Below are 24,500 nucleotides of genomic sequence, written 5' to 3' on the forward strand. Positions count from 1 at the left end.
GCAGAGTCCCCCCTGCAGACCAACATTCCAGCCCATCCCAATCACTGTCCACCCCCAGCCCCGACCAATCCTATCTACAGAATGGTACCGGGACCCCCCGCCACCCACACCAATCAGCCCGAGGCCCCGCCCACATTAGACCCCACCTTGCTGCTCTTTCTCCTATATTATTGTTTAGTCCCTCCTCTGAATAAGAGATTTGTAATGATGCAAGCTCAGACTGCATCACACCAGCATTTATTAACAAGGAGAAGCTTGCAGCCTCTCCCCCTCCCCCTCCAGCAGCTCTGGCAGCAGCCCACCCTCTGCTCCAGTTCCTACATGTCTTCTCTGGGCCTTCTAGATATCTCCTGCCCGAGAGAGGACTCCACTCCTGGGGCTGATTCCACACTCTCTGTCCCGATTGGTCCCTCAAGTCAGCTGACCCTCATCTCCTGTGCTGCTCTTAAAGGAGCAATCATGCTGTTAAGTTAACTTTGTAAAAATATAAGAAGAACTAAAAAGATTATTTAAAAAAGTTAGAGTGAAAGAAAACAGTGTGCGGTCCCTTTTAATATTGTTTTGAGTTTCATGTTAAAATGCAGATTACACACAGACTCCAGGTTACAACATTTGTTTCAAAAGTACCAATAGCAGCGGGGTTGCCTCGGTAACCGGCTCGACAGGTTTTTGTATTTTTGTTCGCCTGTGAGTTTAAAGAAAACACTCAACAATTGGCACAGTGGCACAGTGGCACAGTGGGTGACACTGCTGCTTCACAGCACCAGGGATATAGGTCCAGTTCCTGGCTTGGGTCACTGTCTGTGCGGAGTGTGCACTTTCTCCCCATGTCAGTCTGGGTTTCCTTTGGATGTTCCGCTTTCTGACTGACGTGCTGGTTAGGGTGCATTGGCCATGTTAAATTCTCCCTCAGTGCCTCCAAACAGGTGCAGAGTGTAGCGACTAGGGGATTTTCACAGTAACTTCATTGCAGTGTTAATGTAAGCCTACTTGAGATTAATAAATAAACTTTCTGGGTAAGATGGGTAGAGAGGGATATGGGCCAAAAGTGGGAAATTGTGTCTATCTTAGGAGTTTAAAAAGGGGCGGAAGGGCCTGTCTCCATGCTGGAAACCTCTATGAAGAGCCTATCAGATTTGAGTTTGATCGTGTTGACAACATCAAACCAATCGCGGTGGAAGAAAATTGTGAGGTCATCACAGGAATAACGGCCAAAGTAACAGCTATTACAAGGGAGAACATCTTGGAAGAACATCTCCAGAGACCAGAGCAGCCAATGGAACAGCAAATATTCCTCTCTAGAGCAGCACTTCACTCTGCCAGTTTAATATCCCTTCAGAGAATTATCCAGCTATCGAACCGATGGATACCCAATCAGAAAACCTTATCGACAGTGGACAACTACCGAAGACTTCAACACTTCCCACCACTCTCAGACCTGGGGAAATATATATTTTGAGAGTGACTAAACATCTATTATTACTGTTTTGGGTAATGAACGTTCCTTGTATTGTTCAAACAGCATTTCAGTCAAAAGTAATTTGGTTAACATGTTACTTGTTAAGTTGAAGTTCCTGGTTATTTAAATAAAACATCTTGTTAATTATTCACTGAAAGCGAGTGTCAGGCCTTTATATTAATGAACCTCTAAACTGAAGAACAGATACAACCTTTCCAAAAAATTGTAGCAGATTATGACGCAAGGTAAAGGGGACTAACCTCTGTGTCGTAAAAATCAGCACAAGATATTATCACAGAACTGCCAGAGCTTTACGTTCGAACTTCAGACATGGTCCCGACTCATAAATATATGAAATTACAAAAGGAAATGTCTGGAATGCTGCAGAGTGACACAGTGGTTAGTACGGCTGCCTCACAGTGACAGGGACCCGGGTTTGATTCCCAGCTTTGGTCACTGTCTGTGTGGAGTTTGCACATTCTCCCCATGTCTGTGTGGGTTTCCTCTGGGTGGACCAGTTTCCTCCCACAGTCCTAAAGTCTTTTTTGGTGTATTGACCATGATAAATTCTCCCCCAGTGTAACCGAACAGGCGCTGGAGTGTGGCAACTAGGGGATTTTCACAGGAACTTCAATCCAGTGTTATTGTCAGCCTTACTTGTGACACTAATAAATAAGGAAAACCTGAAGCAATGTCTTAAAGCAAAATTTTTGATTGGTGGGTGAGTGTGAGTGTCAGACATGCACCAACCAACATTAAAAAGACAATTTAAATTAATTAGCCACCAATGGCCCAGAATTTTACATTGTCCTTCTGTCTTTGCAATGGGCAGATGTTCTGATTGACAAGGCAGCTTTTACGGTGAAACTGCATCCTGGATCCAGGGCAGGGTGAAAGGTGAGGCTTCAAATCAAATCACCAATGTGTCTGGGGACTGAGCTCTGTGTCTGATCATGTGTTCGTGCCCTGGAGCAGAATCCCAAATTCCATCAGGAAGACAGCTTAGGCCCCAGCAACTTTTCTGTTTTGGCATTAATGTGAGGATTGTGTGATTCACTCCAGGAGTAATTCCACCAACAAATTCGGGATCCAACCACATTCCATCGACTAAAACCAACACAGTTAAAATATAGGCCACCTCCTCCGACTAACTTGGTGCAAGCCCACTGGTGAATGCATTCCAAAACCTGTCATTCATATATCACTGTTCACATCCACAAATACCCGATGGAAGATCGTGACTCTGTGTGATAACAGACTCTGAGGCAAAGGGGCAAACACACCACACTGCACATTAAATGGCAGGCGCGACCAAGACAAATTCCATGGATTTCTCAGCAAACCACCCTGATATCAGTGACTGCTGTGAGTCACAACATTTCCTTCAATCTCTGTCTCGCTCAGGATGGGATTGAGATCTCTGAGTTCCCACAAAAGCCTCTCCGACTCAGACTGTCTCAGCATTCCGATAGTTTGATGGATGTGGTGGGTGGAGAAAATACATTTCAAGATGACCTGGGAGGAAAGAGGCAGAGTGATTCAGGGAAGGATTTCCCAGGAGTTAAGTGACGGCCGCCAAGGGTGAGAAATAAGTCGTGATACACACAAGGAAGCAGAGAGAGAGCGGGCGATTCTCCCAAAATTCCCAATGCTGTATTGGCAGGAAAACATGTGTAAATCACAATTGCTTTTTGTTCAGTGGGAGTTCAGACTGGAATCTCCCACACTCTGCAATACAGAGGTCACAACTGTGAATATCATTAAAAGCTCGGGGAGGGGCCTATTCACACCACAGTGTGAATTGCATTGAACCTGGTGGCTGTGGCTGTGGTGAGTGACTGATTTGAAGTGAAAACCGCTTTTTTCCTGTACTTCCGGTTCTCGGGGCTTGTTAGAGTGTAGTTTACTTCCGTACCGGAAGTTAGGCCAGGGGATAGTCGTTAAGGGGGAGCGGGGGGTATAAAAAAGGGGTAGCAGCATAGAGCAGGCAGCGTCGGGAGCGGGCAGAGGAGTGAGTGGGAACTGAGTGAGAAGGGCTTTGGCTCGCTGGGCTTAGGCGAGTGCAGGCTTGGAGAAGGTGAGTGACAGATTTCTGCCTTGGGCACTTATAGGAGGTTGGGACATGGCAGGGAATATAGGGAGGAATGTAAGTTGTGTCAGGTGCCACATGTGGGAGTTCCTGGTGGTGTCACGGGTCCCCAAGGTACACATCTGCAGTAAGTGTTTAGAACTGCAGCGATTGAGGGCCTGGGTCAGGCAACTCGAGGGGCGGCTGGAAGATGCGTTTCTAGTCAGAGAGAATGAGGAGATAATGGCTGGGAAACATGAGCAGGAGGAGGTCTCAAGGGCTGAAGAGAAGGGAGGATGGACGACTGTTAGGAGGGGAAAGAGGAAGAAGAAGAGTAGTCAGGGTCCCCCGGCCTCCCCGGAGGCCCCCCAAGGTTCGTCGGCAGGGGCACAGAAAGATAGGCAGGAAGGGGAGACTGACTTAGAGGGACGGAAGGGGGCTGGTAAGGTGATAGTGGTAGGGGATGGGAGGGTCCGAGGGATTGATAGGAGGTTCTGTGGGCAAGGGCGTGACTCCAGGATGGTGGTCTGCCTCCCTGGAGCAGGGGTAAAAGATATAATGGAAAGGGTAGAGGGAATTTTGAAAGGGGAGGGGACCCAGGCAGAGGTCATAGTACACGTAGGGGAGGGGGATATAGGAAGGAGGAGTAGGGGAGAGGTCCGTAGGCAATTTAGGGAGTTGGGGGCCAAACTAAAGAGCAGGACCTCTAGGGTGGCACTGTCTGGGTTGCTGCCCAGTACGAGCAGGGCTAAGAATGACGAGATCATGCAGTTGAATGCATGGTTGAGGGACTGGTGTAGGGTAGAGGGGTTTACTTATGTGGATCACTGGGAGGTGTTTAGGAGAGAAAGGCAATTGTACAGGAGGGGTGGGGAGGATTTGAACGGGAGGGGGACTAGTGTCTTAGCGGGGAGGTTAGCTGGGGTGTTCAGGAATGATTTAAACTAATAGGGAGGGGGGGTGGGGAGGTGGCTGGGAGAGAGACGGGTGAAAGGAAAATTATAAGGGAGAAGGTGGTTCCGAGGGACACTTGTGGGTTGAACTGTGTCTGTTTCAATGCTAGGAGTGTGGCAGGGAAAACGGATGAGCTTAGGGCCTTGATGTTTGTGAGGCAGTTAGATGTGGTGGCTGTAACGGAGACGTGGTTACGGGAAGGGCAGGACTGGCAGCTGAATGTTCCTGGGTACAGGTGTTTTAGGTGTGACAGAGGAGGGTTGAAGAGAGGTGGAGGGGTGGCACTGTTAGTCAAGGAAAACATCACAGTAGTGCAGAGGGAGGGCGATATGGAAGAGATAGGGATTGAGTCGATATGGGTGGAGTTGAGGAATAAAAAGGGAGAGATCACACTGCTAGGGGTGTACTATAGGCCACCCAACAGCCCAAAGTCAGTGGAGGAGGAAATTTGCAGGGGCATTTTGGACAGGTGCAGGAAGAATAGAGTGGTTGTAGTGGGTGATATTAATTTTCCCGGAGTGAATTGGAGGGGGCCTAGAGCTGGGGGTACGGAGGGAGAGGAGTTTGTGAAATGTGTTATGGAAGGGTCGCTAGAACAGTATGTAATTTGCCCGACTAGGGGAGGGGCTATACTGGATTTAGTGTTGGGAAACGAGCCAGGGCAGGTGGGTGAGGTAGAGGTAGGCGAACATGTGGCGAACAGTGACCACAAGTCCGTCTACTTTAGGATAAAAATGGAAAGGGACGAGTGCTGTCCAAGCGGGAGTGTGCTGAACTGGGGAAAGGCGAGCTATGGCAGGATTAGGAGGGAGCTGCAGCAAACTGACTAGGAGGGACTGTTAGCTGGCAAATCCACGGTTGGCAAGTGGGAGGCTTTTCGGGACAAAATGAAATGGTTGCAGGGGAGGTTTGTTCCGGTTAAGCGAAAGGATGGGAAAGGTAGGATTAGAGAGCCGTGGATTACGGGGGATATTGAAGACTTGGTTAGGAAGAAGAGGGAGGCGTATGTTAGGTCAAAACAAATGGGTACGGAGTGTGCGCTGGAGGAATATAGAGAGAGTAGGAGGGAGCTAAAAAGGGGAATTAGAAGGGCGAAGAGAGGGCATGAGATGGCTTTGGCTGGTAGGATTAAGGAAAATCCTAAGGCATTTTATTCCTATATTAGAGGCAAGAGAGTAGTTAGAGGGAAAATTGGTCCTCTTAGGGACAAGAGTGGAGAGTTGTGTATTGAGTCGGAGGGAATGGGGGAGCTCCTGAATGAATACTTTGCGTCGGTATTCACGAAGGAGAAGGGTTCGGAATCGTGCGGTCTCTTGGAGGGAGCGGAGGTTCAGTTGCAGGATATAGTTATTACGAGAGAGGAAGTGCTAGGGCTTTTAGGTAGCGTAAGGACGGATAAAGCTCCGGGGCCTGATGGTATTTATCCCAGGCTGCTTAGGGAGGCGAAAGATGAAATTGCTGGGCCTCTGTCGCACATCTTTGTCTCTTCTTTGGACACAGGTGAGGTCCCAGAAGACTGGAGGGTAGCAAATGTGGTCCCGTTGTTCAAAAAAGGTAGTAGGGATAACCCTGGGAATTATAGGCCGGTGAGTTTGACGTCGGTGGTAGGGAAGTTAATGGAAAAAATACTTAGGGGTAGGATGTATGAGCATTTGGAGCGTTGCGATCTGATTAGGGATACGCAACATGGCTTTGTTAGAGGGAGGTCTTGCCTTACGAATCTGGTGGAATTCTTTGAGGAGGTGACAAAAACGGTTGACGATGGGAGAGCCGTTGATGTCATCTATATGGATTTCAGTAAGGCGTTTGACAAAGTCCCTCACGGTAGGCTGGTAGAAAAAGTTAAGGCGCATGGGATACGAGGCCAGGTAGCTAGGTGGATTGAGAACTGGTTGGGAAATAGGAGACAGAGGGTAGTTGTGGAGGGTACCTTGTCGGGCTGGAGGCCAGTGACCAGTGGTGTGCCGCAGGGCTCGGTACTGGGACCTCTCCTCTTTGTAGTCTACATAAATGACTTAGAAGAGGGCGTAGGTGGTGTGATCAGCAAGTTTGCTGATGACACCAAGATGGCAGGGTTGGCGGGTACAGAACAGGATTGTCAGGTGATACAACAGGATATAGATAGGTTGGTGCAGTGGGCAGATAGGTGGCAGATGACATTTAATCCTGACAAATGCGAGGTGATGCATTTTGGAAGGAATAATGCAGAGAGGAGCTATGTGATAAAAGGTAGGCCGATTAGGAGTATAGACGTACAGAGGGACCTGGGAGTGCAGGTTCACAAATCCATGAAGGTTGCGTCACAAGTGGAGAACGTTGTTAGGAAGGCTTATGGGATGTTAGCCTTTATAGGAAGGGGCTTAGAGTATAAAAGCTGCTGTCTAATGCTTCAGTTATACAGAACGTTGGTTCGACCGCATTTGGAGTACTGCGTCCAGTTCTGGTCACCTTATTACCGGAAGGACGTGGAGTCTCCGGAAAGGGTGCAGAGGAGGTTTACCAGGATGTTGCCTGGCATGGGGGGACTGGGTTACGAGGAGAGATTGAAGAGACTGGGGCTATTCTCCTTGGAAAGACGGAGATTGAGAGGGGACATGATAGAGGTATATAAGATACTGAAGGGAATAGATAGAGTTAATAGTGAGAGACTGCTCCCTAGACTGGGTACGAACACGAGAGGTCATCACTTAAGGGTGAGGGGGGGGAGGTATAATTTGGAGGTGAGAAGAAGGTTCTTTACGCAGAGAGTTGTGGGGGTTTGGAATGCGCTACCGAGTAGGGTGGTGGAGGCAGGAACGTTGGACTCGTTTAAGATGCAGTTAGATAGGCACATGAGTGAAACGAGAATGGAGGGATATGGTAGGGGCTATTAAATAGGGTTTAACCTCGGGAGACACCGGAAGGGCAGGCTGTATGATTAATATTTTTTGTCTTTATTCCACAGGTGGAGGTCCACCTCGTGTCAAGCGAGGGGCATGCACACGGCGGGTCGTGCGTGGGCTGCTCTTGGAAGTCCAGGAGTGGCCTAGTACTTCATGTCGGTGTGTGTGCTTGATCCTGGACCGATAGACGGGCTCCACAACAGCTCAGTGACTAGCACTGCTAGCTGTGCAGATACATGGATTTGGGCCTGTGTCTGTGGGAGTTTGCGCATTCTCCCTGTGGTTGCGTGGGTTTCCGCCGGGCGCTCCGGTTTCCTCCCACACCCCAAAGATGTGCTCTTAGGCTAATCGGTTTCCACCAAATTGACACTATTTCTTCCCTGAATCTGACTGAGTAGGGTCCCATTCGTAGACATGCAGGGTAGAATAGGTGTAGGGTGATGCGGCGGCACAGGCTCGTTGGGCCGAAGGGCCTGTTTCCCGTGCTGGGTTGTTCTTTGTTCTTTGTTTTGTTCCAGTCTGATAGTTCCGGACCTCTGCACATGCGCAGCAGCCCCGTACTGTCAGACTGCATTTTGCTGGCCAGCTCGATCACTGCCACAACGAGCGTTCCCCAGCCCAGCCCCGACCCCTCCCGCAATCTCAAGCAGCTGCCCCCAGCACTGATGATCCCTGCCTATCCCAACAGACCCAACCCCCCCCAAGGAGCCAGACCCCACCGCAGACCAACCCCCACCTCCCCCCCGCCAGCCCATCCCAATCGCTGTCCTCCTTCCAGCCCTGACCTATCCCCATGCAGGTTGGCAGCGGGACCCCCTACCACCACTGATCATCCCTAAGCCCACCCACAATTGGCTCCACCCAATGGCACTGGCTCATGCCCAGTGGGCAGTGTCAAGCTGCTGTGTGGCATGGGCACTTTGCCCCTTGGCTGCCAGGATGCCCATGGGGCACGACCCCCTCCCCACTGCCCAACCACCCCAGGGGGCTCCACCTAACTCCCCTTCCCTCCAGCAGGGTCTCCGATTGGTTCCCCGAAAGTTGGGAGTTACTCTGGACCTCACTTGAATGAAATTGTCCTGGTGGGGTGGGAGATGCTATCGGGCCTGGTGAATTCAGTCCTGGGCCTGAAAATGAGATTTCAATGACGTTCAGACCAGATTAAAATCGCTTCCCGGGTCTTCCCGCAGGTTTCCAGTGTGACTGCGCCTGCTGTCCAGCTGTGAGAGCAACACACATCAGGAATGGGAGAATTATCCCCAGAAACACCAAGATTCCCGGAGGCTGGGGGTGGGAAGCCAGCGGGAGATTCCTGGGAAGGACAGGCTGGAAAGAACGGATAGAATTCCAGAAGAATTTAAATGCTGGTTTATTGATTTGATTTGATTTATTTTTGTCACATGATACAGTTAAAAGTATTGTTTCTTGTGCACTGTACAGACAAAGGCCTGATTTTACCATCACGTTGCCCCCATGTTGGGACGGGAAAACTTGGTAAAGTCGGACGGTGAGGTGAGTAGTGCGACCCGTTCCCGACTCCGCGCCGGTTCCCCCTTTCCCAAGGCCCGGAAATGGCCAGGATCGGGGCCTTGATGCAGGTATTTAAATGGATTGAGTGGGCTGCACTCCCAACCTTCCCAGCACTTCCCCCTTTACCATCACGTTCACCCATCTGGATTCAGTCCAAAAAAACACCCTCCAAAAACTCCAATTTGGGCCCTCCAGTTAATGGGGAGGAAAGTGTCGAGTGTCCGATGGCTCTCTGTCCGAGATCAGTGAGGGGGGGGGGTCCGCTGGAACTCTGTCTGAGATCAGTGAGGGGAAGGGGGGGGGTCCGCTGGAACTCTGTCTGTGATCAGTGAGGGGGAGGGGGGGGTCCGCTGGAACTCTGTCTGTGATCAGTGAGGGGGAGGGCGGGGGGGTCCGCTGGAACTCTGTCTGTGATCAGTGAGGGGGAGGGGGGGGGTCCGCTGGAATTCTGCCTGGTGATTAATGGGGGAGGGGGAGGGGCTGTGTTTGGTCTGGGTGGTGGGGGGAGGTGAAGGGGGTCAGTAATGTTGTGTGGGGTGGGGTAATGTCTGTGGGTCCAGGGGGAGGCTCTATCCGGCCTGGGAGTGAGGGGGACCTGCATTCCATCATTATTCTGCGCCTGCACAGTTAGAGGCTCTGGTCAGAGCTGCAGGATTTCGGGGGTGATAAACCCCACCCACAGGCTGGTGCAGCACCATACAGAATCACTGATAGTTTTTTCAGGCAGAGTCCGTATGGGGGTGTCTCAAAACGGGTCTAAAAGTCGGACCTGAAACTCTCCCAGTTTGAAGTCTGCCCAGCAATTACAATTCAAACGGTAAAATAGGGCCCAAAGCATACCGTTCATAGAGTAGAGAGGGGAGAAGCAATGCAGAGGATGCAGAATACAGCTTTACAGCCACAGCGAGGGTGGACAGAAAGACCAACTTAATATAAGGCACGTCCATTCATAAATCTGATGGCAGCAGGGAAGAAGCTGTTCTTGAGTCGGTTGGTTTGTAACCTCAGACTTTTGCATCTTTTTCGTTCTTGGACAGGCAAAGTTGAATTCTAGGAAATGAGAAAGTGGCACGGTGGCACAATGGTTAGCACTGCTCCCTCACAGCGCCAGGGACCCAGGTTCGATTCCGGCTTGGGTCACTGTCTGTGTGGAGTTTGCATGTTCTCCCCATGTCTGCGTGGGTTTACTCTGGTTGATCCAGCTTCCCCCCACACAGTCCAAAAAACACACTGGTTAAATTGTTTGGATGGTTTGCCCCTTAGTGTCAGGGGATTAGCGGAATAAATATGTAGGTTTATGGGGATAGGGCCTGGATGGGTGACTGTTGGTGAAGGCTTGATGGGCCAAATGGCCTCCGTCTGCGCTGTCGGGATTCGATGATTTTATAATACTAGAATTCTATGATTCCAGAGTGAAAGCACCTTAGAGTCTATTACAGTTAAAAGGTTGGAGTTATATTGATGAAAGGGGGTAGCAGATTTAATGGTAAGACCCTAAAACAGGAGATGGGTTTACAAAACTGAAGAACTGGGAACACGGTGTTTCCAATGAATATTTGTATTTTAGCATTAGTTTTTAAAAGTTTATTTGTTGGGGTCACAAGTACGCTTCCATTAACACTGCAATGAAGTTACTTTGAAAATCCCAGAGCCGCAAATCCCACACTCCGGTGCTTGTTTGGGTCCACTGAGGGAGAATTTTACCGTGGCCACTACACCCTAACCAGCCCCTCTTCCAGACTGTGGGAGGGGACTGGAGCACCCGGAGGAAACCCACACAGATGGTGGGGAGAGCGTGTGTAGGCTCCACACAGACAGTGACCCAAGCCGGGAATTGAACCCCAGTCCCTGGCACTGTGAGGCAGCAGTGCTGTCCACTGTGTCACCGTACCACCCTGAGCTAATTTAGGGAAAAAACAATCAGTGAATCCTGAAGATCGTCATGGACAGGCGTGGAGGATAAGAAACTTCTCTGGTTTCAGTTTATCTGTGTGTTGGCTGGAGAGGTGTCGGTTTCCGTTTGGACCTCATGTTGTTTGCAGATCACAGAGAAACGCTGGAACCCTTTACAGCTCAGTGCAGCTGCAAGACTGGAGTTGGGAGAAACCCGGGACAATGTTAGTTTAATGAAACTAGTGATTTGTGAGAAAGAGCTGGAATTGTGGCAGTAGTTAGAGGTGGGAGTGCATTTGTATGAATCCCAGAGAACACAGGCCCAGGAGAAACAATGGAACCATCGGAAGGCTGAGACAGTCCGAGTCGGAGTGGTTTATGTGGGAATTCAGAGTCTAAGGGTGAGATACTCCAGCCTCCCAGCCACCTGATTCCCACCAGCGGGATGAGGCATGTTGTTTGCCAGCGGCAGTATTCTCTGGTCCCTCCACTCTCAATGGGAACTCCCATTGATGTCACCCCATGCACCTACGGACAGGGGTGCGCTGCCGGTGGGACTCCCAATGGTCACTGACATCTGGGTGGGCTGCTGAGATCATGGAATCTATCTTGGTCACATCTGCCATTTAATATACAGTGCGGTGTGCTTCCCCACCACTAACTGCTAATTCTCATGTACCTGGTGTTAAATCTGAACATGGGACTGTCAGTTATATATTGTAGATTGTTTGACTTTGCTGACTTTGTAGAGTGAATTTTACATTGTTTGTTCCAAACCGTTGTCTATTCCCTTAGCGGTTAACTGGCATTTCCAACTTTTGTCTCCTCTCAGCACAATGTTTCTGGTCACTATCTGGACAATAAGAGAATCAAGTGTGGGGCTCTTTCATGGGCAGGCTCGGTGTAAAAAAGAGTGATTGTTCTGAACACAGAGAGTGCCGAGCGGGAGAGTCAAGTCAATGCCTGTCCCAATGGAAACACAGTGAGTAACAGAATACTGAAAGGCCTGGATAGAGTGGACGTGGGGAAGGTGTTTCCATTAGGAAGAGAGACTCGGATCTGAGATCACGGCCTCAGAGTTAAGGGGCGGCCATTAAGAAGTGGGATGAGGAGAAATTTATTCAGACAGAGGGTGATGATCTGTGGAAATCATTGCCACAGAAGGCCGGGGAGGCTGGGTGATTGAGTGTATTTAAAACAGGGATAGATAGGTTCTCAACTGGGAAGGAGATCAAAGGTTACGTGAGAATGGGATTGAGAAACATGTCAGCCATGATGGAATGGTGAAGAAGGCTCGATGGGCCGAATGGTTTAATTCTGCTCCTTGTTGTCTTATGGTCTAAAAGGCCATTGGATTGGGAGGAATACAGAGAGAAAATAATTCTCAAAAACACCCTGATGGTGTAGAGACGCTGTGACGAGCAACAGTCTAAAAGCCAGGGGAATAGTGAACCTGCAACTCTCCAAATTCCTGTTACTGGTGATGAAATTATCCCCTGATCTGAAAATCATTTCATTCATGATGTTTTGCTGGATTGTCTGTGTCCCCACTGGCAGCTGTTAGGTAACTTCACCGAGCCATTGGAGGATTGGTTCAGGTATAAATCTGTGTGCTGCTTCCAATGCATTACGCAGAGTTCCAGTTGGAGGCTTGATCTCGGGAAGTTTCAATAATCTCCGTGTAAAATGGGAGCAACCACATCTGCAGACATCACTGTGATTGGTTATCCAATTCTTGTCATTATCAGTATCCCTGGTGAGTAACAGTAAACAACTATTTATTTTAGAAAGTCCTGGTTTCGATGTGTTGTCTTTTTCTTCCCCCTTGCTGTCTGTCACAGACTCCACATTAACCATTGCTGCTGTAGTTTCTGCGAACAGTTCTGGCAAGAATATAATCATGTTTTTCCTTATTTGCACGGATCAGCATACCTGAGACAGTGTTTTAGCAATCTGCTGTGATTCACAGTGAACATTGATATCTGGGTGGGTTGGTGAGAAATCCATGGAATCTGTCTTGGTCGCATCTGCCATTTAATGTGCAGTGTGGTGAGCATGAGCACAGTTTGCCTGTTAACTCACATGTTCCTTATGTTAATTATGTTAAACTGGTGGCACAATGGCACAGCTTTTAGCACTGCTGCCTCTCAGTGCCAGGGCTTGTGCGCCATTCACGGCTTGTATGACTGTGTGTTCGGACTCTGTAATTTCCTCCCTGTCTGCCTGTGTTTCCTCCGGGTGCTCCGGTTTCCTGCTACAGTCCATAATACGGAGTGGTTCGGTGCATTGGCCATGCTGACTTCTCTCTCAGTTTACCCGAACAGGAGCTGGAGTGTGGCAACACAGGGAGTAATCTTCTTTCCAATTTCTTACAGCTAATCTGATGGCGATTGTGGTCCTGTCCCGGGGAAGGTGCGGCCTCTCCAAAGGGATCACCTGTTATATGATCACCATGGCGATAGCTGATCTCCTGGTCTGCATTTTTAACGTCACTCTGGGCAGCATCTTTCGCTCTCAATTCCCACATTCATTCCTGATGTACACCAGTGTCTGCCGTCTCACTACCGTCTTGCAAGTATCCAGCGTCCAAATGTCCGTCTGGTCCACAACATTATTTACTCTTGACCGTTTCGTGGCCATTTGTTGTCCAAAACTAAAATTAAAATACTGCACCAGGAGAACTGCCACTGTGATTCTAACGGCCGTGAGTGTACTCAGTTTTGTCATGCATATTCCGGCCTATTTCCGTTATGAACCCTACTCTGTTGTTGGCAATGTGCAGTGGGGCTGCCGCACAGTGAAAGAGTACGTTTCTTCACCAGCATGGAGAGTTTACAAGTGGGTCACTCGCCTCTCAGTCCCATTTTTGCCATTCCCCTTGTTGCTGCTGTTGAATATTCTCACCGTACATCACATCTTGGTGGCCAGTAGGTCTCGCAGGGCCCTGAAGGCTCACGGCCCTGGGGAGGGCAGCAGTGACCCCGTGTTGAAGAGCAGAAGAACGACTATCGTCCTGCTCTTCACTGTCTCCGGGAGTTTTATGGTTCTGTGGACACCAATCGTAATAATTGACCTCCTGTTCGACTTCACTGAGATATCAACCTTGAAAGGTGCCAGTTTGCTTCATTTGATAATGAGAATCTCACTCCTGATGATGTATTCCAGCACCTGTACGAACACATGCATTTATATATTGACCCAGAGGAGGTTCCGGGAAGAGATTCTGAACATGGTGAAATTTCCATTGATTCTCCTGTTCAAATTCCTGAAGAAATTTTAGAATATTGAAAAGCTTGGGTCGAGTGGATGTGGTAGACATCCATTGTTCGGAGAGATTAGTTCTGAGAGCACAGTCTCAGAGTGAAAGAACGACCTTTTAGGACAGAAATAAGGAGGAATTCCTGCTGCCAGAGGGTGCTGAACCTGTGGAATTCATTGCCACAGAAGGCAATGGAGGTTTTTGATTGGTAAGGACATCAAAGGTTACGGGGAGAAGGTGGGAAAATGAGGGTGAGCAATATATCAGCCATGATCCAATGGTGGAGTAGACTAGATGGGCTGAATTCCCCAATCCTGCTCCTTTATCATCTGGTCTTAAATATTGGGAGGTGGGAATGGAGGTTGGGGATCTAATTGTTGTTTGATATCTCAATTGGACCTCAGCAAGTGACCAGTAGATCGAGGCAAGTCTCACTGTTCACGGCTTCTCAATCTCTCACAAAATCAGGGTTTTTGTTCAGCTGAAGATGTCTGGATTAATTTTGTTGTCCTTGACACATGGGGTTACCATTGACGAGAAACTCAACTGGACTTGCCTCATGAACACATTGACTCAAAGAGCAGGTCAGAGACTCCGAATACTGCAGTGAGTAACTCACCTCCTGTCTCCCCAAATCCTGTCCACCATCTACAAGGCACCAGTCAGGAGTGTGATGGAATATTCCCCACTTGCCTGGATGGGCACAGCTCCAACAACACTCAAAAAACTTCACACCATCCAGGTCAAAGCAGCCCCACTTGACTGGAACCACACCCACAAAAATCCATTCCCTCCACCATCGACGCTCAGTAGCAGCAGCGTGTATTATCTACAAGATACACTGCAGCAATCCACCAAAGACCCTTAGACAGCACCTTCCAAACACACAGCCTCTTCCATCTAGAAGGACAAGGGCAGCAGATACATGGGAACATCACTGCCTGCAAGTTCCCCTCCAAACCACTCTCACCATCCTGACTTGGAAATATATCACCGTTCCTTCACTGTCACTGGATCAAAATCCTGGAATTCCCTCCCTAATGGCATTGTGGGTGAACCCACAGCACGTGGGCTGCAGCGATTCAAGAAGGCGGCTCACCACCACCTTCTCACGAATAAAATAAGGATGGACAATAAATGCGGGCCAGGCAGCGATGATTATTTAAAAAAATAATAATTTGTGGGACATGAGTGTTGCTTGCATTGGCCATGTTAAAATCTCCAGAGTGTGGCCAATATGGGATTTTTCACAGTAACTTCATTGCAGTGTTAATGTTATCCTGCATGTGACACTGATGAATAAACTACAAAAATAGTTGAACTGAATAAAACATGCAGATTTGATCTGAATCACCACCAGTTACCTTTCCCCCTCAAAGGTATGAGGAGCCAATGGTCACCTGGGGCTATGGTGATGTTACTTTATAGTGTGGTACCCAGAATTGTACATAACACTCCAGCTGAGGTCTAACCGGTGTCTCTGGGGGCAGAAGGATTCTCAATTTAATGTTTTCTCTGAAAAACAGCATCAGTGGGAGTGTAGCACCCCCTCAGTGCTGGAATGGAGTTCCAGCCTTCATTACTGATGTCAAGTCCTGGCCTGGGACCCATCACATTCTGACCAGGAGCTGAGAGGATTTGCTCTGCCGCCTGCAGTTTGACATTCGGTAAATTAATGGAAAATTTAGGAGTGAAAAACTTGGAAAAAAATCAGGAAGAATATCCCAGGAGGTGAAGGAAATTTGGCATGTCTGCTTCGATTCTCACCAACTTTTACAGACACACAATAGAAAGCATCCTTTCTGGTTGTATCACAGTTCGGTCTGCCTCCTGCTTGTCCAAGTCCACAAGAAACTATAAAGGGTGGTGATCGTATCCCAGTCCATCACACAAGCCAGCCTCCCATCCATTGGCTCTGTCTATACTTACCGTTGCCTCGGAAAAGCAGCCAGTGTGCCGTGTCCCGGACATACTCTCTTCCTACTTCTTCCATCAGAGAAAAGATACAACAGCCTGCGATCACTCACCAACCAACTCTAGAACAGCTTCTTCCTTGCTGCCATCAGACTTTTGAATGGACCTACCAGATATTAAGTTGATCTCTCTCCACACCCTCGCTGTGACTGTAACACTATATTCTTCACCCTCTCCTTTCCTCCACCTCGATGTACTCGATGTTAGATATGATTTCTCAGTATAGTGCACAAGAAAGAATACTTTTCACTGGGTGGGATTACATGGCCTCATTTGTCTCAAACCCAGAAAATCCCACCCAGGGCCAATAGAACTTTCCATGGCCTGCCCCTCGCCCGCTCCCATTCCTGTGACGGGCGTCTGGTAAAATTCCGGTCACTGTATCCCAATACGTGTGACATGAATTAATCAAATCAGAATCAAATCAAATCAAACAGCTTCTATCCTCTGACTCTCTGGCCCTCTGCTCGCCCCACTGCTGTCCATTCCCAGGCCAGGCTCAACTCCCCTCCTGTCCCGGAGCACCCCAGTCTCCAGCCCCCCATCCCCCGCCGTGACGAACCCCCCACTCCCCAGTCAGACCCCGTCCCTGACACTCCCCCCACAGTGAGGGGCGCAGATGTCAGACTCCGTCCCTGACCACCCCCATCCCACCCACCCCGGGAAGCAGAGTTCCCCCGAAACACATCACCCCCCCAGCCCGCCCCGATCGCTGCATTTCCTCCAGCTCCAACTGATCCTATCTGCAGAGTGGCAGCGGGACCCCCCACCCCCACAAATCATCACCAAAGCCCCACCCACATTAGGCCCCATCTTACTGCTCTTTCTCCTATATTATTGTTTTGTGCCTCCTCTGGATAAGAGATGTGGAATGATGCAAGCTCAGACTGCATCACACCAGCATTTATTAACAAGGAGAAGCTTGCACAGATGCATGTGGCCCTCTCCCCCTCCATCTCAGCAGCTCTGGCAGCAGCCCACCCACTGCTCCAGTTCCTACACGTCTTCCATGGGCCTTCCAGATATCTTCTGCCCGAGAGAGGACTCCACTTCCTGGAGTGATTAGACACTCTCTGTCCCAATTGGCCCCTCAAGTCACATGACCCTCTTCTGCTTTGCTGCTCTTGAAGGAACAATCCTATTATCAAGTTGAGTTTGTAAAGATCTAAAATAAATGTTTGAAAAGATATAAACGGATTGTAAAAAAAATGTTCGAGTGGAAGAAAACAGTGCGTGGCCTCTTTAAGAACTGTTTTGAGCTCTGTGGTAAAATGCAGAGTGCACCCAGATTCCAGGTTACAACATTTGTTTCAAAAGGACCAAGCATCAGGGTTGTCTTGGTAACCGGCTCTGCAGCTTTTTGCTAGCCCATGAGTTTAAAGAAGATACTCAGCTAACAGACTATGAGTTTACAGAAAACACTCAACAATTGACACGGTGGCACAGTGGGTGGCACTGCTGCCTCACAGGGCCAGGGACAAAGGTCCGATTCCCAGCTTGGGTCACTGTCTGTGGGCAGTCTGCACTTTCTCCCCGTGTCTGCATGGGTTTCCTTCGGATGATGCGGTTTCCTCCCAGAGTCCGAATGACGAACTGATTAGTTGTATTTGGCCGTGCAAAATTCTCCCTCAGTGTACCCGAACAGGCACCAGAGTGTGGCGACTAGGGGATTTTCACAGTAACTTCATTGCAGTGTTAATGTAAGCCTACTTGTGACTAATAAATCAGCTTTCTAGGTAAGATGTTTAGGGAGGGATATGGGCCAAAAGCAGGAAATTGGGAGTATCTTAGGAGCTTAAAAAATTGGGTGGCATGGACAAGTTGGGCCGAAGGGCCTGTCTCCATGCTGGAAATCTCTATGAAGAGCCTATCAGATTTGAGTTTGATCGTGTTGACAACATCAAACCAATCGCGGTGGAAGAAAATTGTGAGGTCATCACAGGAATAACGGCCAAAGTAACAGCTATTACAAGGGAGAACATCTTGGAAGAACATCTCCAGAGACCAGAGCAGCCAATGGAACAGCAAATATTCCTCTCTAGAGCAGCACTTCACTCTGCCAGTTTAATATCCCTTCAGAGAATTATCCAGCTATCTAACCGATGGATCCCCAATCAGAAAACCTTATAGACAGTGGACAACTACCGAAGACTTCAACACTTCCCACCACGATCAGACCTGGGGAAATATATATTTTGAGAGTGACTAAACATCTATTATTACTGTTTGGGCAATAAATGTTCCTTGTATTATTCAAACAGCATTTCAGTCAAAATTAATTTGGTTAACATGTTACTTGTTAAGTTGAAGTTCCTGATTATTTAAATAAAACACCTTGTTAATTATTCACTGAAAGAGAGTGTCAGGCCTTTATATTAATGAATCTCTAAACTGAAGAACAGATACAACCTTTCCAAAAAATTGCAGCAGATTATGACGCGAGGTAAAGGGCATTAACCTCTGTGTCGTAAAAATCAGCACAAGATATTACCACAGAACTGCCGGAGCTTTACGTTCGAACTTAAGACATGGTCCCGACTCATAAATATGTGAAATTACAAAAGGAAATGTCTGGAATGCTGCAGAGTGACACAGTGGTTCGCACGGCTGCCTCACAGCGACAGGGACCCGGGTTTGATTCCCAGCTTTGGTCACTGTCTGTGTGGAGTTTGCACATTCTCCCCGTGTCTGCGTGGGTTTCCTCTGGGTGGACCAGTTTCCTCCCACAGTCCGAAAGTCTGGTTTGGTGCACTGACCATGATAAATTCTCCCCCAGTGTAACCGAACAGGCGCTGGAGTGTGGCAACTAGGGGATTTTCACAGGAACTTCAATCCAGTGTTAATGTCAGCCTTACTTGTGACACTAATAATTAAGGAAAACCTGAAGCAATGTCTTAAAGCAAAATTTTTGATTGGTGGGTGAGTGTGAGTGTCAGACATGCACCAACCAACAGCAAAAAGGCAATTTAAATTAATTAACCACCAATGGCCCAGAATTTTACATTGTCCTTCTGTCTTTGCAATGGGCAGATGTTCCAATTGACAAGGCAGCTTTTACGGAGAAACTGCATCCTGGATCCAGGGCAGGGTGAAAGGTGAGGCTTCAAATCAATTCACCAATGTGTCTGGGGACTGAGCTCTGTGTCTGATCATGTGTACGTGCCCTGGAGCAGAATCCCAAATTCCATCAGGAAGACAGATTAGACCCCAGCAAATTTTCTGTTTTGGCATTCATGTGAGGATTGTGTGCTTCACTCCAGGAGTAATTCCACCAACAAATTAGGGATCCAACCACATTCCATCGACTAAAACCAACACAGTTAAAATATGGACCACCTCATCCAACTTACTTGGAGCAAGCCCACTGGTGAATGCATTACAGAACCTGTCATTCATATCTCACTGTGTAAGCACACCACACTGCACATTAAATGGCAGACGCGACCAAGACAAATTCCAAGGATTTCTCAGCAAGCTACCCAGATGTCAGTGACCGCTGTGAGTCACAACATCTTCTTCAATCTCTGTCTCCCTCAGGACAGGATTTGATCCTTTACTTTTGAAGATCTAGTCTCTGAGATCCAAGAAAAGCCACTTTGAATCGGACTGTCTCAGCCTTCCGATGGTTTGATGAGTGGAGAAAATACATTTCAAGATGACCTTCTGGGAGGAAGTGAGGGTGAAAGGCAGAGTGATTCAGGGAAGGATTTCTCATGAGTTAAGTCGCGTCCACCAAGGGTGAGAAATAAGAAGGGACACACACAAGGAACCAGAGAGTGAGGCACACCAAGATTTCTGAGGTTTGAGTTGGTAAATCAACAGGAGATTACTGGTGTGGACAGGCTTGAAACGCGTAAAGAATTCCATTAGAATATACATTTTGATTTATTGATTTGACATGGTTCATTTTTGTCACATGGTATAGTGAAAAATATTGTTTCTTTTGTGCTATACAAAGCATACCATTCATAGAGTACATGGGGAGAAGGAAAGGACAGGGTCCAGAGTGTAGTGTTGTAGTCACATCTCTGGTGCAGAGAAAGATCAACTTAATATAATGTTGGTCCTTTCAAAACTCTGATGGCAGCAGGAAAAAATCTTTTCTTGAGTCGATTACGACATGACCTCAGAATTTTGCATCTTTCTCCTGATCGAAGTGAGAAGTGCGTATGTCTGGGGTGACGTAGGGTTGATTATTCTGGCTGCTTTTCCAAGGCCACAGGAAGTGTAGACAGAGTCAAAGGCTGGTTTGTGTGATAAACTGGGTGACTTTCACCACCCTTTGTAGTTTATTGCAGTCCCGGTCAGAGTAGGAGCCATTCCAAACTGTGATACATCCGGAAAGGATGCTTTCCAGGAGCAGGTTAATAACAGCATAGTCTTGATATAGGACGAGCAATGAGCAGTTTGGGAGGAAGTTTATGGAATGTTCTGGATGTGACGTCAGCCCTGAAATTGTTGTAGAAATTATAATGTATATCGGTCTCACGTTTCATGTTAATATTTCAGTGGTAATGGTTTAGTTCTGGGATGAGTAAAGTTGAACTGTAGAACATGTGAACATGGCACAGTGACACAGTGGTTGGCACTGCTGCCTCACAGTGCCAGGGACCCAGGCACGATTCTGGCCTTGGGTCACTGTCTATGTGGAAGATGGGAGTGTTAGGTTGATTAGTGATACTAAATGGTTTTTTAGTGTCAGGTGAATGAGTGGAGTAAATGTATGGGGTTACGGGGATAGGGCCTGGGTGGGATTGCTGTTGGTACAGATTCGATGGGCCAAATGGCCTCCTTGTGCACTGTCGGGGTTCCATGGTTCTATAATTCTATAATTTTATTATTCTAGAATGAAAGAATCTTGGAGCCGATGACAGTTAAATGTTTGCAGCCATATTGATGTAAGGGGTGAGCAGATTTAATGGTAAGTCCCAAAACTGGAGAGGGGCTTCCTTCACTGAAGAACTGGGAACACGATGTCTCCACTGAATGTTTGTCTTTTGGCATTAAAGATCCTTGTTGAAGTTTATTAGTGTCACAATTAGGCTTACATTAACACCTCAATGAAGTTACTGTGAAAATCCCCGAGTCCCCACTCCTGGGGGCCTGTTCGGGTATACTGAGGGAGAATTTAGCATGGCCAATGCACCCTAACCTTTCGGACAGTGAAAGGGAACCGGAGCACCCGGAGGGAAGGCATTCAGACACGGGAAGAACGTGTAGACTCCGCACAGGCAGTGACACAAGCCAAGAATTGAACCCATGTCCCTGGCACTGTGAGACAGCAAGGCTAACCACTGTGCTACTGTGCCACTCTGAGGGAAATTAGTTTAAAAGCAATCAGTGAACCCTGAAAGTTCATGTTGTTATGGAGAGGGGGGGAGGATAAGAAACTTCTCTGGTTTCAGTTTATCTGTGTGTTGGCTGGAGAGGTGTCGGTTTCCGTTTGGACCTCATGTTGTTTGCAGATCACAGAGAAACGCTGGAACCCTTTACAGCTCAGTGCAGCTGCAAGACTGGAGTTGGGAGAAACCCGGGACAATGTTAGTTTTTTGAAACTAGTGATTTGTGAGAAAGAGCTGGAATTGTGGCAGTAGTTAGAGGTGGGAGTGCATTTGTGTGAATCCCAGAGAACACAGGCCCAGGAGAAACAATGGAACCATCGGAAGGCTGAGACAGTCCGAGTCGGAGTGGATTATCTGGCTACAATAGGGATACCATTCGCATACACACGGGGCAAGGTAGGTGGAGGAAAATGCTTTAAAATGGTGGTGCGGGCTCGTTGGGCCGAAGGGCCTGTTTCCCTTGCCGGGTTGTACTTTGTTCTTTGTTCTTTGTTATGTGGGAATTCAGAGTCTAAGGTGAGATTCTCTGGCATCCCAGCTGCGTGTTTCCCACTGGTGGGAGGTGGAACGTTGTTTGCGAGTGGCAGGATTCTCTGGTCTGTCACTGTCATTGGGAATCTCATTGACCCCAACCCATGTCAGCAGGAAACCTGCTGCTGGTGGGGCCAGAGAATCTCGCTGGTGTAAATGGCCAGAGGATTCAGGCCTAAATTTCAAACATTATGAGTTGAAAACTGTCCTGAGAGGAACATTGATTTAATGGCATGTTCTAACTCACAATGGTCACTGATATCTGGGTGGACTGCTGAGAAATCCATGGAATCTATCTTGGTGGCATCTGCCATTTAAAGTGCTGTGTGGTGGACTTGACCACAACTTCCCTGCTAATGTGCATGTATCTCGTGTTAAAAATGAATATTGGAGTATAAGTTAGATGTTATAGATTGTTTGACTTTGCTGACTTTGTAGAGTGAACTTTACATATTTTGTTCCAAATCATTGTTCATTCTCCGAGTGGGTAACTGGCATTTCAAACTTTTTTCTCCTCTAAACACAACGTTACTGATCACTGACGGGATCGTAAGGAAATCAGGTCTGGAGTTCTTTCATGGACAGGAACGACACAAATAAGAAGCAACTGATGTGAACAGAGCCAGTACCGAGGGGGAGAGTCAAGTCAATGCCTGTCCGATTGGAAATACAGTGAGTAACAGAATACTGAAAGGACTGGATAGAGTGGACGTGGGGAAAGATGTTTCCATTAGTCGGAGAGACTCAGATCCAAGGACACGGCCTCAGAATAAAGGGACGACCCTTCAGAACCCAGATGAGGAGGAATTTCTTCAGTCAGAGGGTGGTGAATCTGTGGAAGTCATTGCCATAGAAGATTGTGGAGGCAGGGTCACTGAGTACATTTAAGACAGAGATTGATAGTTTCTTGATTGGTAAGGGGAGCAAAGATTATGGGAGAATGGGGTGAGAAGCTTATCAGCCATGATTGAATGGTGAAGCAGATTCGATGGGCAGAATGACCTCATTCTGCTCCTTGTGGTCGTATGGTCTAAAAGGCCAACTGGTTGGTAGGAAGACCAAGAGGACGTAATTCTCAAAAACACCCTGATGGTCTAGAGACGCTGTGACGAGCAACGGTCTAAAAGCCAGGGGAATAGTGAACCTGCAATTCTCCAAATTACTGTTACTGGTGATGAAATTATCCCCTCATCTGAAAATCATTTCATTCATGATGTTTTGCTGGATTGTCTGTGTCCCCACTGGCAGCTGTTAGGTAACTTCACCGAGCCATTGGAGGATTGGTTCAGGTATAAATCTGTGTGCTACTTCCAATGCATTACGCAGAGCGCCAGTTGGAGGCTTGATCTCGGGAAGTTTCAATAATCTCTGTGTAAAATGGGAACAACCAAATCTGTAGGCATCAATGTGATTGGTTATCCAATTCTTGTCATTATCAGTATCCCTGGTGAGTAACAGTAATCAACTATTTATTTTAGAAAGCCCTGGTTTCGATGTGTTGTCTTTTCCTTCCCCCTTGCTGCCTGTTGCTGAATCCACGTTGACCATTGCTGCTCCAGTTTCTACTAACAGTCCTGCTGAGAATAGAATCGTGTTTTTCCTCATTTACATGGATCTGTAGATCCGGGACAGAGTTTTAACAGGATGCTGTGATTCATAGAGGACATTGATGTCTGGGTTGGCCGGTGAGAAATCCATGGAATCTGTCTTGGTCGCATCTGTCATTTAATGTGCAGTGTGGTGAGCTTGAGGACAGTTTGCCTGTTAACTCACATCTACCTCATGTTAATTATGTTAAGGTGGTGGCACAGTGGCACAGTTTTTGGCACTGCTGCCTCACAGTGCCAGAGACCGTGTGCCATTTACGGCTTATATGTCTGTATGTTTGGACTCTGCATGTTGTTCCCTGTCTGCCTGTGTTTCCTCCGGGTGCTCCGGTTTCTTGCTACAGTCCATAATACGTAATGGCTCGGTGCATTGGCCATGCTGACTTCTCTCTCCGTGTACCCGAACAGGAGCTGGAGTGTGGCAACTCAGGAGTAATATTTTTCCAATTTCTTACAGCTAACCTGATGGCGATTGTGGTCCTGTCCCGGGGAAGGTGCGGCCTCTCCAAAGGGATCACCTGTTATATGATCACCATGGCAATAGCCGATCTCCTGGTCTGCATTTTTAACGTCACCCTGGTCGGCATCTTTCGCTATCATTTCCCGTATTCATTCCTGATCTACACCAGTGTCTGCCAAGTCACTGCCGTCTTGCAAGTATCCAGCGTCCACCTGTCTGTCTGGTCCACAACATTATTTACTCTTGACCGTTTCGTGGCCATTTGTTGTCCAAAACTAAAATTAAAATACTGCACCAGGAGAACTGCCACTGTGATTCTAACGGCCGCGAGTGTACTCAGTTTTGTAATGAATATTCCAGCCTATTTCCGTTATGAACCCTACTCTCTTGTTGGCAATGTGCAGTGGGGCTGCCGTACGGTCAAAAATTATTATTCTTCTCCAGCATGGCAAGCTTACAAGTGGATCACTAGCCTCAAAGTGCCAATATTGCCATTCTCCTTGTTGCTGCTGTTGAATATTCTCACCGTCCGGCACATCTT

This window comes from Carcharhinus amblyrhynchos, unplaced genomic scaffold, assembly GCF_965287045.1.
Source record: "Carcharhinus amblyrhynchos unplaced genomic scaffold, sCarAmb.v2.hapA scaffold_40, whole genome shotgun sequence".
In the NCBI taxonomy this organism is placed as follows: Eukaryota; Metazoa; Chordata; class Chondrichthyes; order Carcharhiniformes; family Carcharhinidae; genus Carcharhinus; species Carcharhinus amblyrhynchos.